This window comes from Myotis davidii, unplaced genomic scaffold (assembly GCF_000327345.1).
Source record: "Myotis davidii unplaced genomic scaffold, ASM32734v1 scaffold167, whole genome shotgun sequence".
Lineage (NCBI taxonomy): Eukaryota > Metazoa > Chordata > Mammalia > Chiroptera > Vespertilionidae > Myotis > Myotis davidii.
The window spans coordinates 2,101,725-2,112,279 of NW_006300048.1; the positions used below are offsets into that span (position 1 = coordinate 2,101,725).

At 39.0% G+C, this 10,555-nt stretch overlaps 1 pseudogene; it reads left to right on the forward strand.

The window, feature by feature from the left end:
* Positions 1-1,927: 1,927 nt before the first annotated feature.
* LOC102762035 lies at positions 1,928-2,602 on the forward strand (annotated as a pseudogene).
* Positions 2,603-10,555: the final 7,953 nt, after the last annotated feature.

Sequence of the window (10,555 nt, forward strand, 5' to 3'; positions counted from 1 at the left end):
AGCAAATACAAGTATCCACCTTTTTAAAAAAATATATTTTATTGATTTTCCACAGAGAGGAAGCAGGAGAGATAGAGAGTTAGAAACATCAATGAGAGAGAGAAACATCGATCAGCTGCCTCCTGCACAACTCCTACTGGGGATGTGCCCGCAACCCAGGTACATGCCTTTGGCCGGAGTCGAACCTGGGACCTTTCAGTCCGCAAGCCGACGCTCTATCCACTGAGCCAAACCGGTTTCGGCAAGTATTCACCTTTTATCCTAACTACTTTTTTGCTTTGGATAATTTTTATTTTTATTATTTTTAAATATATATGTATTATTGATTTCAGAGAGGAAGGGGGAGGGAGAGAAAGAAACATCAATGATGAGAGAGAATCATTGATTGGCTGCCTCCTTTACGCCCCTTACTGGGTATTGAACTCGCAACCCAGGCATGTGCCCTTGACCAGAATTGAACCCGGGACCCTTCAGTGCGCAGGTTGACGCTCTATCCACTGAGCCAAACTAGCTAGCGCTCCTTGGGTAATTTTTAAAAGTCAGTCAGTATTCCTCCCGTTTCAGCCAAACACTCCATCACATCCCAGCTTAACATCTGGTCACTGTTGCTCCTGCCCAAGGCTGATCGGCATCATCCAGCTTCTGGGCTTCCACTCGGGCCGGCGCCTCCTGCCAGGATGCCCCCCTCAGCCTTCGGTGCCTATTGAATCCTTCTCACCTTTCAAGGGCAATTCAAATGCTAGTCCTTCCAAAAAGCTTCCCCAGATGCCTGACACCTTCCCTTTCTCCTCCCAACTGCAGCAACCCATCACGTGGCCCTCCCAATAGACTATGAGTTGTCTGTTCAAGCCTACATTTTCCTATTTCCCCGGGTAGATTTTAGCCTCCTTTGGCAGAAGAGGCCACCAATATCTCTTCTCTCCCACTTTTTAGCAGCAGAGCCCCAATTATTCATAGAAATTACCTTCTCCAGCCTCCCTTGTCAAGTATGGTCATGGGCCTACATTCTGATCAAGGAGACACTGCATAAGGAAACATGTTTCCGGAACTTACAGGAAGACTGGTCAAGGGCAAATCAGGTGGAAGGTTGGATCTCTTGTCCTTTCCTCCTCCTACCTTCCTGCTGCCTGAGGTGAAGAGGGGATGACTAGAGCGAAAGAAAGCCACCTTGAATCATGAGGTGACCTTCAGGATGGAAGCCACTGGCTAAGGATAATGCAGTAGAAAGGTAAAGGAGCCCAGTGTCCAGGGGCTTTGTGAAACCTCTATTCCGTTCCTGGGTTACTCCTTTAACTTCTTTTCTGGAAAAGAATAAGCCCTTTTATGTTTAAGCCTTTGTTGGTCATACAGTCAAACCCACTTCTTTCTTTTAAAATATATTTTATAGACTTTTTACAGTGAGGAAGGGAGAGGGATAGAGAGTTAGAAACATCGATGAGAGAGAAACACCGATCAGCTGCCTCCTGCACACTCCCCACTGGGGATGTGCCCGCAACCAAGGTACATGCCCTTGACCGGAATTGAACCTGGGACCTCTCAGTCTGCAGGCTGACGCTCTATCCACGGAGCCAAAACGGTCAGGGCTCAAACCCACTTCTTGTTTTGTCCAGCTTCTGAAGGGCAGACCAGCTTTTAACCATTGTATGGCCATCAGTGCCTGACACAGCACATGGTCATTCTGAAGAGCTCTGTGTTAGAACTTGAAAATATTTCCTTCTGATTCATAACAGTTCTCATTCTCATTAACATTAGAATTGCTGTCTTTAAAATCATGCCCATTGATCTTTTCCCCTAATTTTGAAAGTTACTAGTGTTTCCACTACAGAGTTTTTATCCTTACAGGCGAAGTCATTACCTAAGCAGTGCCTTCCTGAGTCAGTCGTGTGGGTTGCGGGCAGCCTGAGTGACGTGTCAGTCCTGAACCTAGATGCTTCAAAGCCTTATTCAAATGTTCAGGTCCCCATGAAACTTTACTATGAAGCATCCGTCTTATATAAAAACTGCTGTTTGAAATTTTAACCCTGCTATTTTGGCTTCTGTAAATGCCTGCTTGCTTAAATAATAAGGAAAATAAGACTACTCCCATTCCAGAGAGGCCATCAACCTTCTCCAGACAAAGTTATCAGCGCTGGCACCAGGCCAAGCCTTTGGTTGAGATCTCAAAGCCCCAGCACATAGGGCTCCTTAAGAACTTGCAAAGGGGACCAGAAAACCCCATATTTGGGAGACAAAGAGGGTAAAAAGGTATAAATACAGGAAACTTCCTGTGTGACTTCACCCAGAATTCTAGAGGCATTTTTCTCTGGGCCCGCGCATCATAATAATAGTAAATGTAACTCCATCTCTCTAAGCGTTGCTTGGTTCTTCTCCGGTCTTCTGTAACAACGACACCCAGGTTTACCAGATCTGGGTAGGAATGGGGTTGATGGACTTCATCATTTGTAAAATCTGGAGTGCTGATAAAAGAAGCAAAGGTTTGAAAGCTTCAAGTCCTGCACCTGCTCATGGTCATCACGAACCAGCTTTACCTGGAGTGCACATCAGAGGGGCGTCAGTCTGGCTGCAGACGTCAGCAAGCATGCAACACCGCTGTCTCCTGTAGACGTGCCATTGTCTTCGTGGCGTGAGTCAATGTTTCTGTAAGATGCAAAGAAAGGGGGAAGGGGCGGGGCAAAGAAAGAAAAAGACAAGAGAACAGGAAAAAAGCGGGGGTTGGGGAAGGCCATTATTAGGTCACAGAATGAGAAACGCTTTAAAGTTTACCCCAAGACCCAGAGTAGCTCACAGGATGAAAGGTGTCTGGGTGGGGTTATTTTCATCTGGTTAATTTTGCTCCGTTTTAGGCAAAGGAGAAACAAGGTATTTGTATGTCTGTACAGTTCTCTGCAGCCACATGTTCTTTCACTTTCTTGACCTTCTAATACTGGCCTCCTGAATCGGCATCTGTGACCTATAGTACGGAGGCCAGTCACCTAGCACAAAGAAGTCCCACAGTGGATTCTGAACCACATGACCCAATCTATCAGTCAGAGCTTGATGAAGAAATCGGAAGCCATTCCAGATATTTCAAGGAAGAAAGGATATTGTTTTTGAGAGTGTGGGGTTGTAGTGACTTTTTCCATCTTCCTACTTTCTTACATTTTCCAAATTTTCCACAACAATCACGCACTACTTTCATAATCTGAGGAAGTAAAATAAATTATATTTAAAAAAACAAAACACTTATCCAAAAACTTAAGAAGTTTCCATACTCTGGGGGAGGAACCTATTAAGCACTGTCAGTGATTAAAATATAAGAAAATGATCACCAAACTCTCCCTCGGGAGCTGTTAGGTAAACCTTTAACTGATCATTTAACTTTCTTGTGCAGCCCTTCGTCCGTCTATGACATCGTCACACACCTGTGGCCGTGCCCCCCGCAAAGGTGGCTGGATTGCTGAGGTCACCGTTTCCAAATGCTCTTCAAGCTCCTTCCACGGAAAAGCACTTCGCAGGCAGACAAACGATTACTGCCCTGTTACTATTTCCTACATCATCCATGGCCGCCAACCCTGAATAAAATCTTATTTAGAAAGAAACACTCTTTATTTAGAAAAAAACATGCTTGCCCTAGGCCTTCCTCCTGAATATAATTAGGAATAAATGGAGGAAGAATTCCGTTTTGAAGATGTATAGAAGCTGTGGGAAATCACAAGCTTTGTCATGTTTAGGAAAAGCAAGTTTAAATTCAAATTTGTTTGCTCTCCCCGCTCACCATTTTCATGTGCTATGTCAAACTTATGTACCTTGGGGGCAAAACAAAATGGGAAGCTTAAATTCTATTTGTGCTATTAAATTTTAAATACATAAAAACCCAGCACTAGGAAAGGACCCTGAGAGGATATCTAATTTTTCACTCTTCCTTCAGATAGATGAACAGCTCAACTCCCAAGGACAAGTTTCCGTCCGTCCCATTCCCAAAGGTCTCTAGGGATCGGGAAATCCATCCCTTTCTCAGATATTGTCCAGTACTTTTTAAAAAATATATATTTTATTGATTATTTTACAGAGAAGAAGGGAGAGGGATAGAGAGTTAGAAACATTGATGAGAGAGAAACATCGATCAGCCGCCTCCTGCACACCCCCTACTAGGGATGTTCCCACAATCAAGGTACATGCCCTTGACCGGAATCGAACCTGGGACCCTTGAGTTTGCAGGCTGACGCTCTATCCACTGAGCCAAACCGGTTAGGGCTGTCCAATACTTTTAAATTGTTTTATATTTGACCACAGTATCTACATCTCCAGCCTCACAACTGCCCTAGAAAGATAGTTCTAGAACAACCGTGGGCAAACTACGGCCCGTTTGAAATGAATAAAACTAAAAAAAAAAAAAGACCGTACCCTTTTATGTAATGATGTTTACTTTGAATTTATATTAGTTCACACAAACACTCCATCCATGCTTTTGTTCTGGCCCTCCGGTCCAGTTTAAGAACCCATTGTGGCCCTCGAGTCAAAAAGTTTGCCTACCTCTGTTCTAGAAGAACATCCCCAATACCTGGAGTCTTTTATTAGAAGCCCAATTACACAGTGAAATGGCAGTCATTGTGAAAGGCAGATTCTGCAGGTCCAGCCTCTAACTTGGTTATAATTTTTTTATCCCAAGAAAAATGATTTTAAATATGATAATGTTATCTGCAATAAACATTAATATTTCAAGAATAAAAGGATTTTAAGTATAATAATATGACCAAAACTGTACTAACATAGTATATCACAAAAGTTGTAGGAAATATTAAAAATCTGCAAATAACAGGATTACTTCTATTATATTCTAGAATATTTTTTCCCTCTGACTCTATTTTTGTTCATCAGTGTATGTTGCTCATTATGTTCCACAAATGAGTGAGGTCATACGATATTTATCTTTCTCCGACTGGCTTATTTCACTTAGCATGATGCTTTTAAAGTCTATTTTGTCGGATATGAGTGTTGCTATTCCAGCTTTCTTTTCTTTTCCATTTGCATGGAAGCAGTCCCTTTAGCATTTCCTGTAATGCTGGCTTGGTGGTGGTGAACTCCTTTAGCCTCTTTTGGTCTGGGAAGCTCTTTATTTGACTGTCTATTTTGAATGATAGCCTTGCTGAATATAGTAATCTTGGTCTCAGATCCTTGCTTTCCATTACCTTGACTACCTGGTGTGGCTTAGTGGTTGACCACGGACCTATGCACTAGAGGTCACTGGTTCCATTCCTGGCCAGGGCACATACCTGGGTTTTGGATTCAATCCCTGTGCAGGAGGCAGCTGATTCATGATGTTTCTCTCTCATCAATGTTTCTATCTCTCCCCTCTCCTTGTGCTTCTCCCTAAACAGATCAATAACAACATTTAAAATAAATAGTGAGGTGGACAAGGAGCTATTCATGTCTTAAGTAGGGAGCCTTCCTCCATTGGCCGGGTCATGAATTCTGTCCTGAAAACTCATTTATAGAATGCAGTTACGTTTCTGTTGAATAAAAGAGCTTTTTCTTGTGGGAAAATATTTTCCAAAAGTAATGAGTTGATGAGAAATTGGGTGATATCCAATCTGTTTGAAACCCTTGTATAAAATTAGGTAATTCAGCCCAGCTGGTGTTGCTCAGTGGTGAGCGTCAACCCATGAACCAGGAGGTCACAGTTTGATTCCCGGTCAAAGGCATGTACCTGGGTTGCAGGTTCCATCCATGCCCTAGTTCAGTGATGGTGAACCTATGACACGCGTGTCAGAGGTGACACGTGAACTCATTTTCTTGGTTGATTTTTCTTTATTAATTAGCATTTAAATATATAAAATAAATATCAAAAATATAAGTCTTTCTTTTACTATGGTTGCAAATATAAAAATAATTCTATATGTGACACAGCACCAGAGTTAAGTTAGGGTTTTTCAAAATGCTGACACGCCGAGCTCAAAAGGTTCGCCATCACTGCAGTTGGAGCACCGACGGAAGGCAACCAATAGATGTATCCCTCTCACATCGATGTTTCTCTCTCTCTCTCTCTTTCTTTCTCTCTCTCTCTCTCTCTTCTTTCCAGTCTCTCCCTCCCTTCACTCTCCCAAAATCAATGGGAAAAATATCCTCAGCTGAGGATTAACAAATAAAATAATAAATGACAAAATACTTGTGGAAATTAACAGACACATACATTCATGTATACAGAGTGTATTCATTTTAACTGTTGCATAGTAATCTGTTATATGATTAGACCACAGTTTATCTATCCATTCCCCCATGGTTGTCATTTAGGTTTGACTATTTGCTACTATAAACAGTGATGCAATGAACATGATTGTACATATATCCTTATGTACATGTATAATCTACAGATTATTTAACCATTTTACCATTGATAATTGGTTTGTTTTAAATTTTTATTATTTTAGATCTTTTTGTCATATGAGCATATATACGTCTAGTGCATGCTGTGTAAGCATTCTTACATAAAAGTGTATACAGTTTTAGAATTTTCATATCACTATATTATCTCTCCAAAAGATTATATGAATTTAAACTCCCAACAACTGAATATAAAATAACAATTTTCTATGTCTTTGACTGCACGTGATAGAATCAACATAAAATTCTAGTCTACATCACAGTTAAGAAATAGTATCTTATTGTTGTTAAGATTTGCATATTCCTGACTAACTATAAAAGATATCTTTTAACATCTTTATTGGCTTTCTGTTTTCTGTCTTTATCACCTCTGATGTTTTATTGAATTGCTTTTTTTCTTGTTGACTGCCTAACATATTTGTAATATTAATTTTTGTGTTACTGTATATATGATGCAAATCTTCTAGCCTCTTGTTTTGTCTTTCACTTTGGTTTTGGTACATTTTATAAGAATAAGTAAGGTGTTATTTTGAGGATCAAATTTATCAATCTTTTCAGTAAAGCCTTTTGTGAGTATGTCTTGCATTAGAGAATTTTTCCTACCCCACGGGTGACAAATATTTGCTTATATTTCCTGCATGATTGTGTGTGTGTGTGTGTGTGTGTGTGTGTGTGTGTGTGTGTGTGTTTGATTTAGGGGATCTATTTACTACTGTCCTAAAGATATTAACAAATACAATTAGGCAAGAGAAAGTATAAGAATTGTAAATGAGAGGCCCTGGCCAGGTAGCTCAGTTGGTTAGAGCGTCTCCTGATATGCCAAGGTTGCGGGTGTGAACTCCAGTCAGGCACATACAAGAATCAACCAGTGAATGCATAAAAAGAGAAACAACAAGTCTCTCTCTCTCTTTTTCTCTCTCTCTCTCTCCCTTCCTCCCTTCTCCTCTCTCTAAAAGTCAATGAAAAATGTCCTCAGATGAGGATTTTTTAAAAATATATTTTTATTGACTTCAGAGAGGAAGGAAGAGGGAGAGAGAGAAACATCAATGATGAGAGAGAATCATTGATTGGCTGCCTCCTGCATACCCCACACTGGGGATCGAGCCCGCAACCCGGGCATGTGCCCTGACCGGGAATCAAACCCAGGACCTCTTGGTCCATGGGACAATGCTCAACCACTGAGCTATACCAGCCAGGCAAGGATTTTAAAAAGTGATGGTAAAAAATTGTCACTATTTTCAAATGATATTTATTTATATTTAAGAGAATCAACTGAAAAATTACTACAAATAGTAATATAATCCAGTGAATTGCAGGATATAAAATTAATATACAGCAATGAATAACTTCCCCATATTAAACAATACCAGTAAAAAAATACAATGGAAATAAAGACCACATCTGCAATAGCAAACAACAACAAAGAGATAAACTACTTAAGAATAAATGTAACAAGAAATATACATCTTTATGAGGAAAAATTTAAACACTATTGTGGACACAAAAACATAACTGAACAATGGAAACATATACCATGTTCTTTGGAAGAAAAATTCAACATGACACAAAAGTGCATTCTCTCTGAATCAACTTATAAACTTATTTGTATCTTAAAATTACCAATATATTTTGTTTTCAGGAACTAGATAAGTCGTGTCTAAAATCAATTTTTAAAAAAAGCATGAGTAACCATAAAAATTCTGAAAGGGAAGAACAGTGTAGTGGAGCTATCCCAGACAGATATTAAAATATACTCATAGGACCCAATAATTAAAGCAGTATGATAATGACTAGACAGACTAAAGGAGGAGAGTATAAAGTGCAGAAATAGAACCAAATACATAAAAAAATTTAATATATGAAAAGGTGGCAACCCAAAGTCAGAGTGACAATAAAGGCAAATCGATTCCTCTCATCATATACTAGGAAAAAAGCAAATATCTTTAAAACCTCAATTAAAAAATAAAACCGTAAATCTCTCTGAAGAAATCCTAAGGGAAGTTCTTTATGAGCTAACTATAACTCAAAATACAAAATACAAAAGACACACAAAAAGATTAGCAATTTTGACTAAGTAAAAACAAACTAAGTGTGTGGAAAAAATATGCCATAGGATGCCGAAAGACAAAAGACAAACTGGGGAAATACATTTGCAACTTACATCATAAATAAAGCACTAATTCTCCAAACACATAAAGAATTACAAGGGATCAATACAAAAAAGACGAATAAAGATCAATACTTTTAAAGAAAAATGAGCAAAGTACAAGAACAAAAAGTTCACATAGAAAAGATATACCAATGGCCCTTATGCATATAAAAAGAAAGTAGATTACCTTTAACTCATAATTTTAAAATGCAACATAAAATTAAGCTGAGAAAATAATTAAATTAGGAAAAACCCAAAAGTTGAACAGCAGTTTCTGTTAGCAAGGCCAGCGGGAGTGAAAAAAGACACAACCATAATAGAAGGCAGCTGACCATAGTCCCCCAGTTTACAATGCATTTACCCTTTGACCTGACATTCTCGCTTGTGGAAATTTTATATGTTTCCCCGCACATTGACAAAATGATGTACATACAATAGAGGGTAATTCATCACGGCATCACTATCTACAATAGAAAAAGATCGGAAACCATCACGTGCCCATCGATAAGGAACTGGTCAAATAAACTGTTCTCTATTCACACAATAGAACACAGTACAACTGTAAAAATAAAATAAAAAAGGAAGCTTTTATGTATTGATATGAAAAGATCTTCAGGGTCTATTTTAAGAAACAAAATAAAGGTGCAAATTGTAATAATGTTTTGCTTTTATGCAAGAAAAGGATAAAATGATATATATTCGTTTTGCTTGTACCTGCATACAGAAATATTGGAAGGTTTCAAAAGAAACTAATAAAAGCATTTCACTACAGAGGGAAGGAAGGAGCGTGGTGCATGCCGGTAGGAAAGGGGGTGACTGGATTCAGGAGGAGGATAAAGATGTTAACTGTAGGTTTTGTTCATTGAATCAAGACAGGCTTGGTTATGTTGCAGTAACAAATACAAAATGTCGATAGTTTGACCACCGTTTCCTTGCTTTCTCCCACGAAATGTCCATCATGAGCAGACTGGGAGCTCCATTCCATAAATTGGGGATGGACAAATGACCTCGTTCTGGCCACTAGGATGTAATGAAATACCCTGCACCACTTCTGGGAAACACCTCCTCAGTTGTGAAGAGAATAAGCATCTCTTCTGTGTCACAGGTTTGCATAGGATGCGTGGTAACATGGGAGTCATCTCGCTGCCTTGGGAGGGGCAAGCTTGAGAGACAAGTCAGTGCAAACCTGACTTCCTGGATACAGTTAGAGCTGAAAATAGAAGAAAAGCTGGGTCCTTAATGATGTCAGTAAACCACTAAATTAACCAACTCTGGCGACGTCCTACCTCAGCATTTCTTATTATGTGAGATGATAAAATTTATTTATTGTGTAGCTACTTCAAACCAGACATTCTTACTGGGGGTGAAAACATCCTCATTTATAGGTTTCTTTTTTATTTTTCCCGTTGTATGGCTTTGACTAGATCTCCCAGTTGAATGTTGTATAGTAGCCTGAAAGCAAGCGTGTCTCCTTGATTTAATAGGATTACATCTAAAATCATCTCTAAGCATTATGTTAGCTGAAGGTTTTTGGTATGTCCTTTTATTAACATAAGAAATTTCCCTTTTATAGGTAGTTGCGTAGAGTTTTTCCAAAATCATTAACAGATGTTAAACTTTATCAATTATTTTTTCAGCATTTATTGATATAATCAGATGCTTTACCCTGTAATTGTAGTGAATTATATAAACTTTCTAAGTTAAAATTAAATGCTTGGACTTCTATAATTAACCGCCCTTTGTCCTGATCTATTCCCTTGCTGTACTCTTGTATTTGATTTACTGAAATTTAAATAGGACTTTTGCATCTATGTTCCGAGTGAGGTTGACATTCAGTCAACGAGGCATCGCTGCTTAGCTGGTCTCACAGAATGAGCTGCATCACTTTCCAACACCAGAATAATGTACATAACAGAGAAATTCTCATTTGGGAAAGCTTAGGAGTACTCACCCATAAAACTTCTTAGGCTTATTGTCCTTTTTTAACTTAAAAAAATTATGAAAATGCAGAAAATAATGTGCTAACTCCCCATGTACTAACTCATA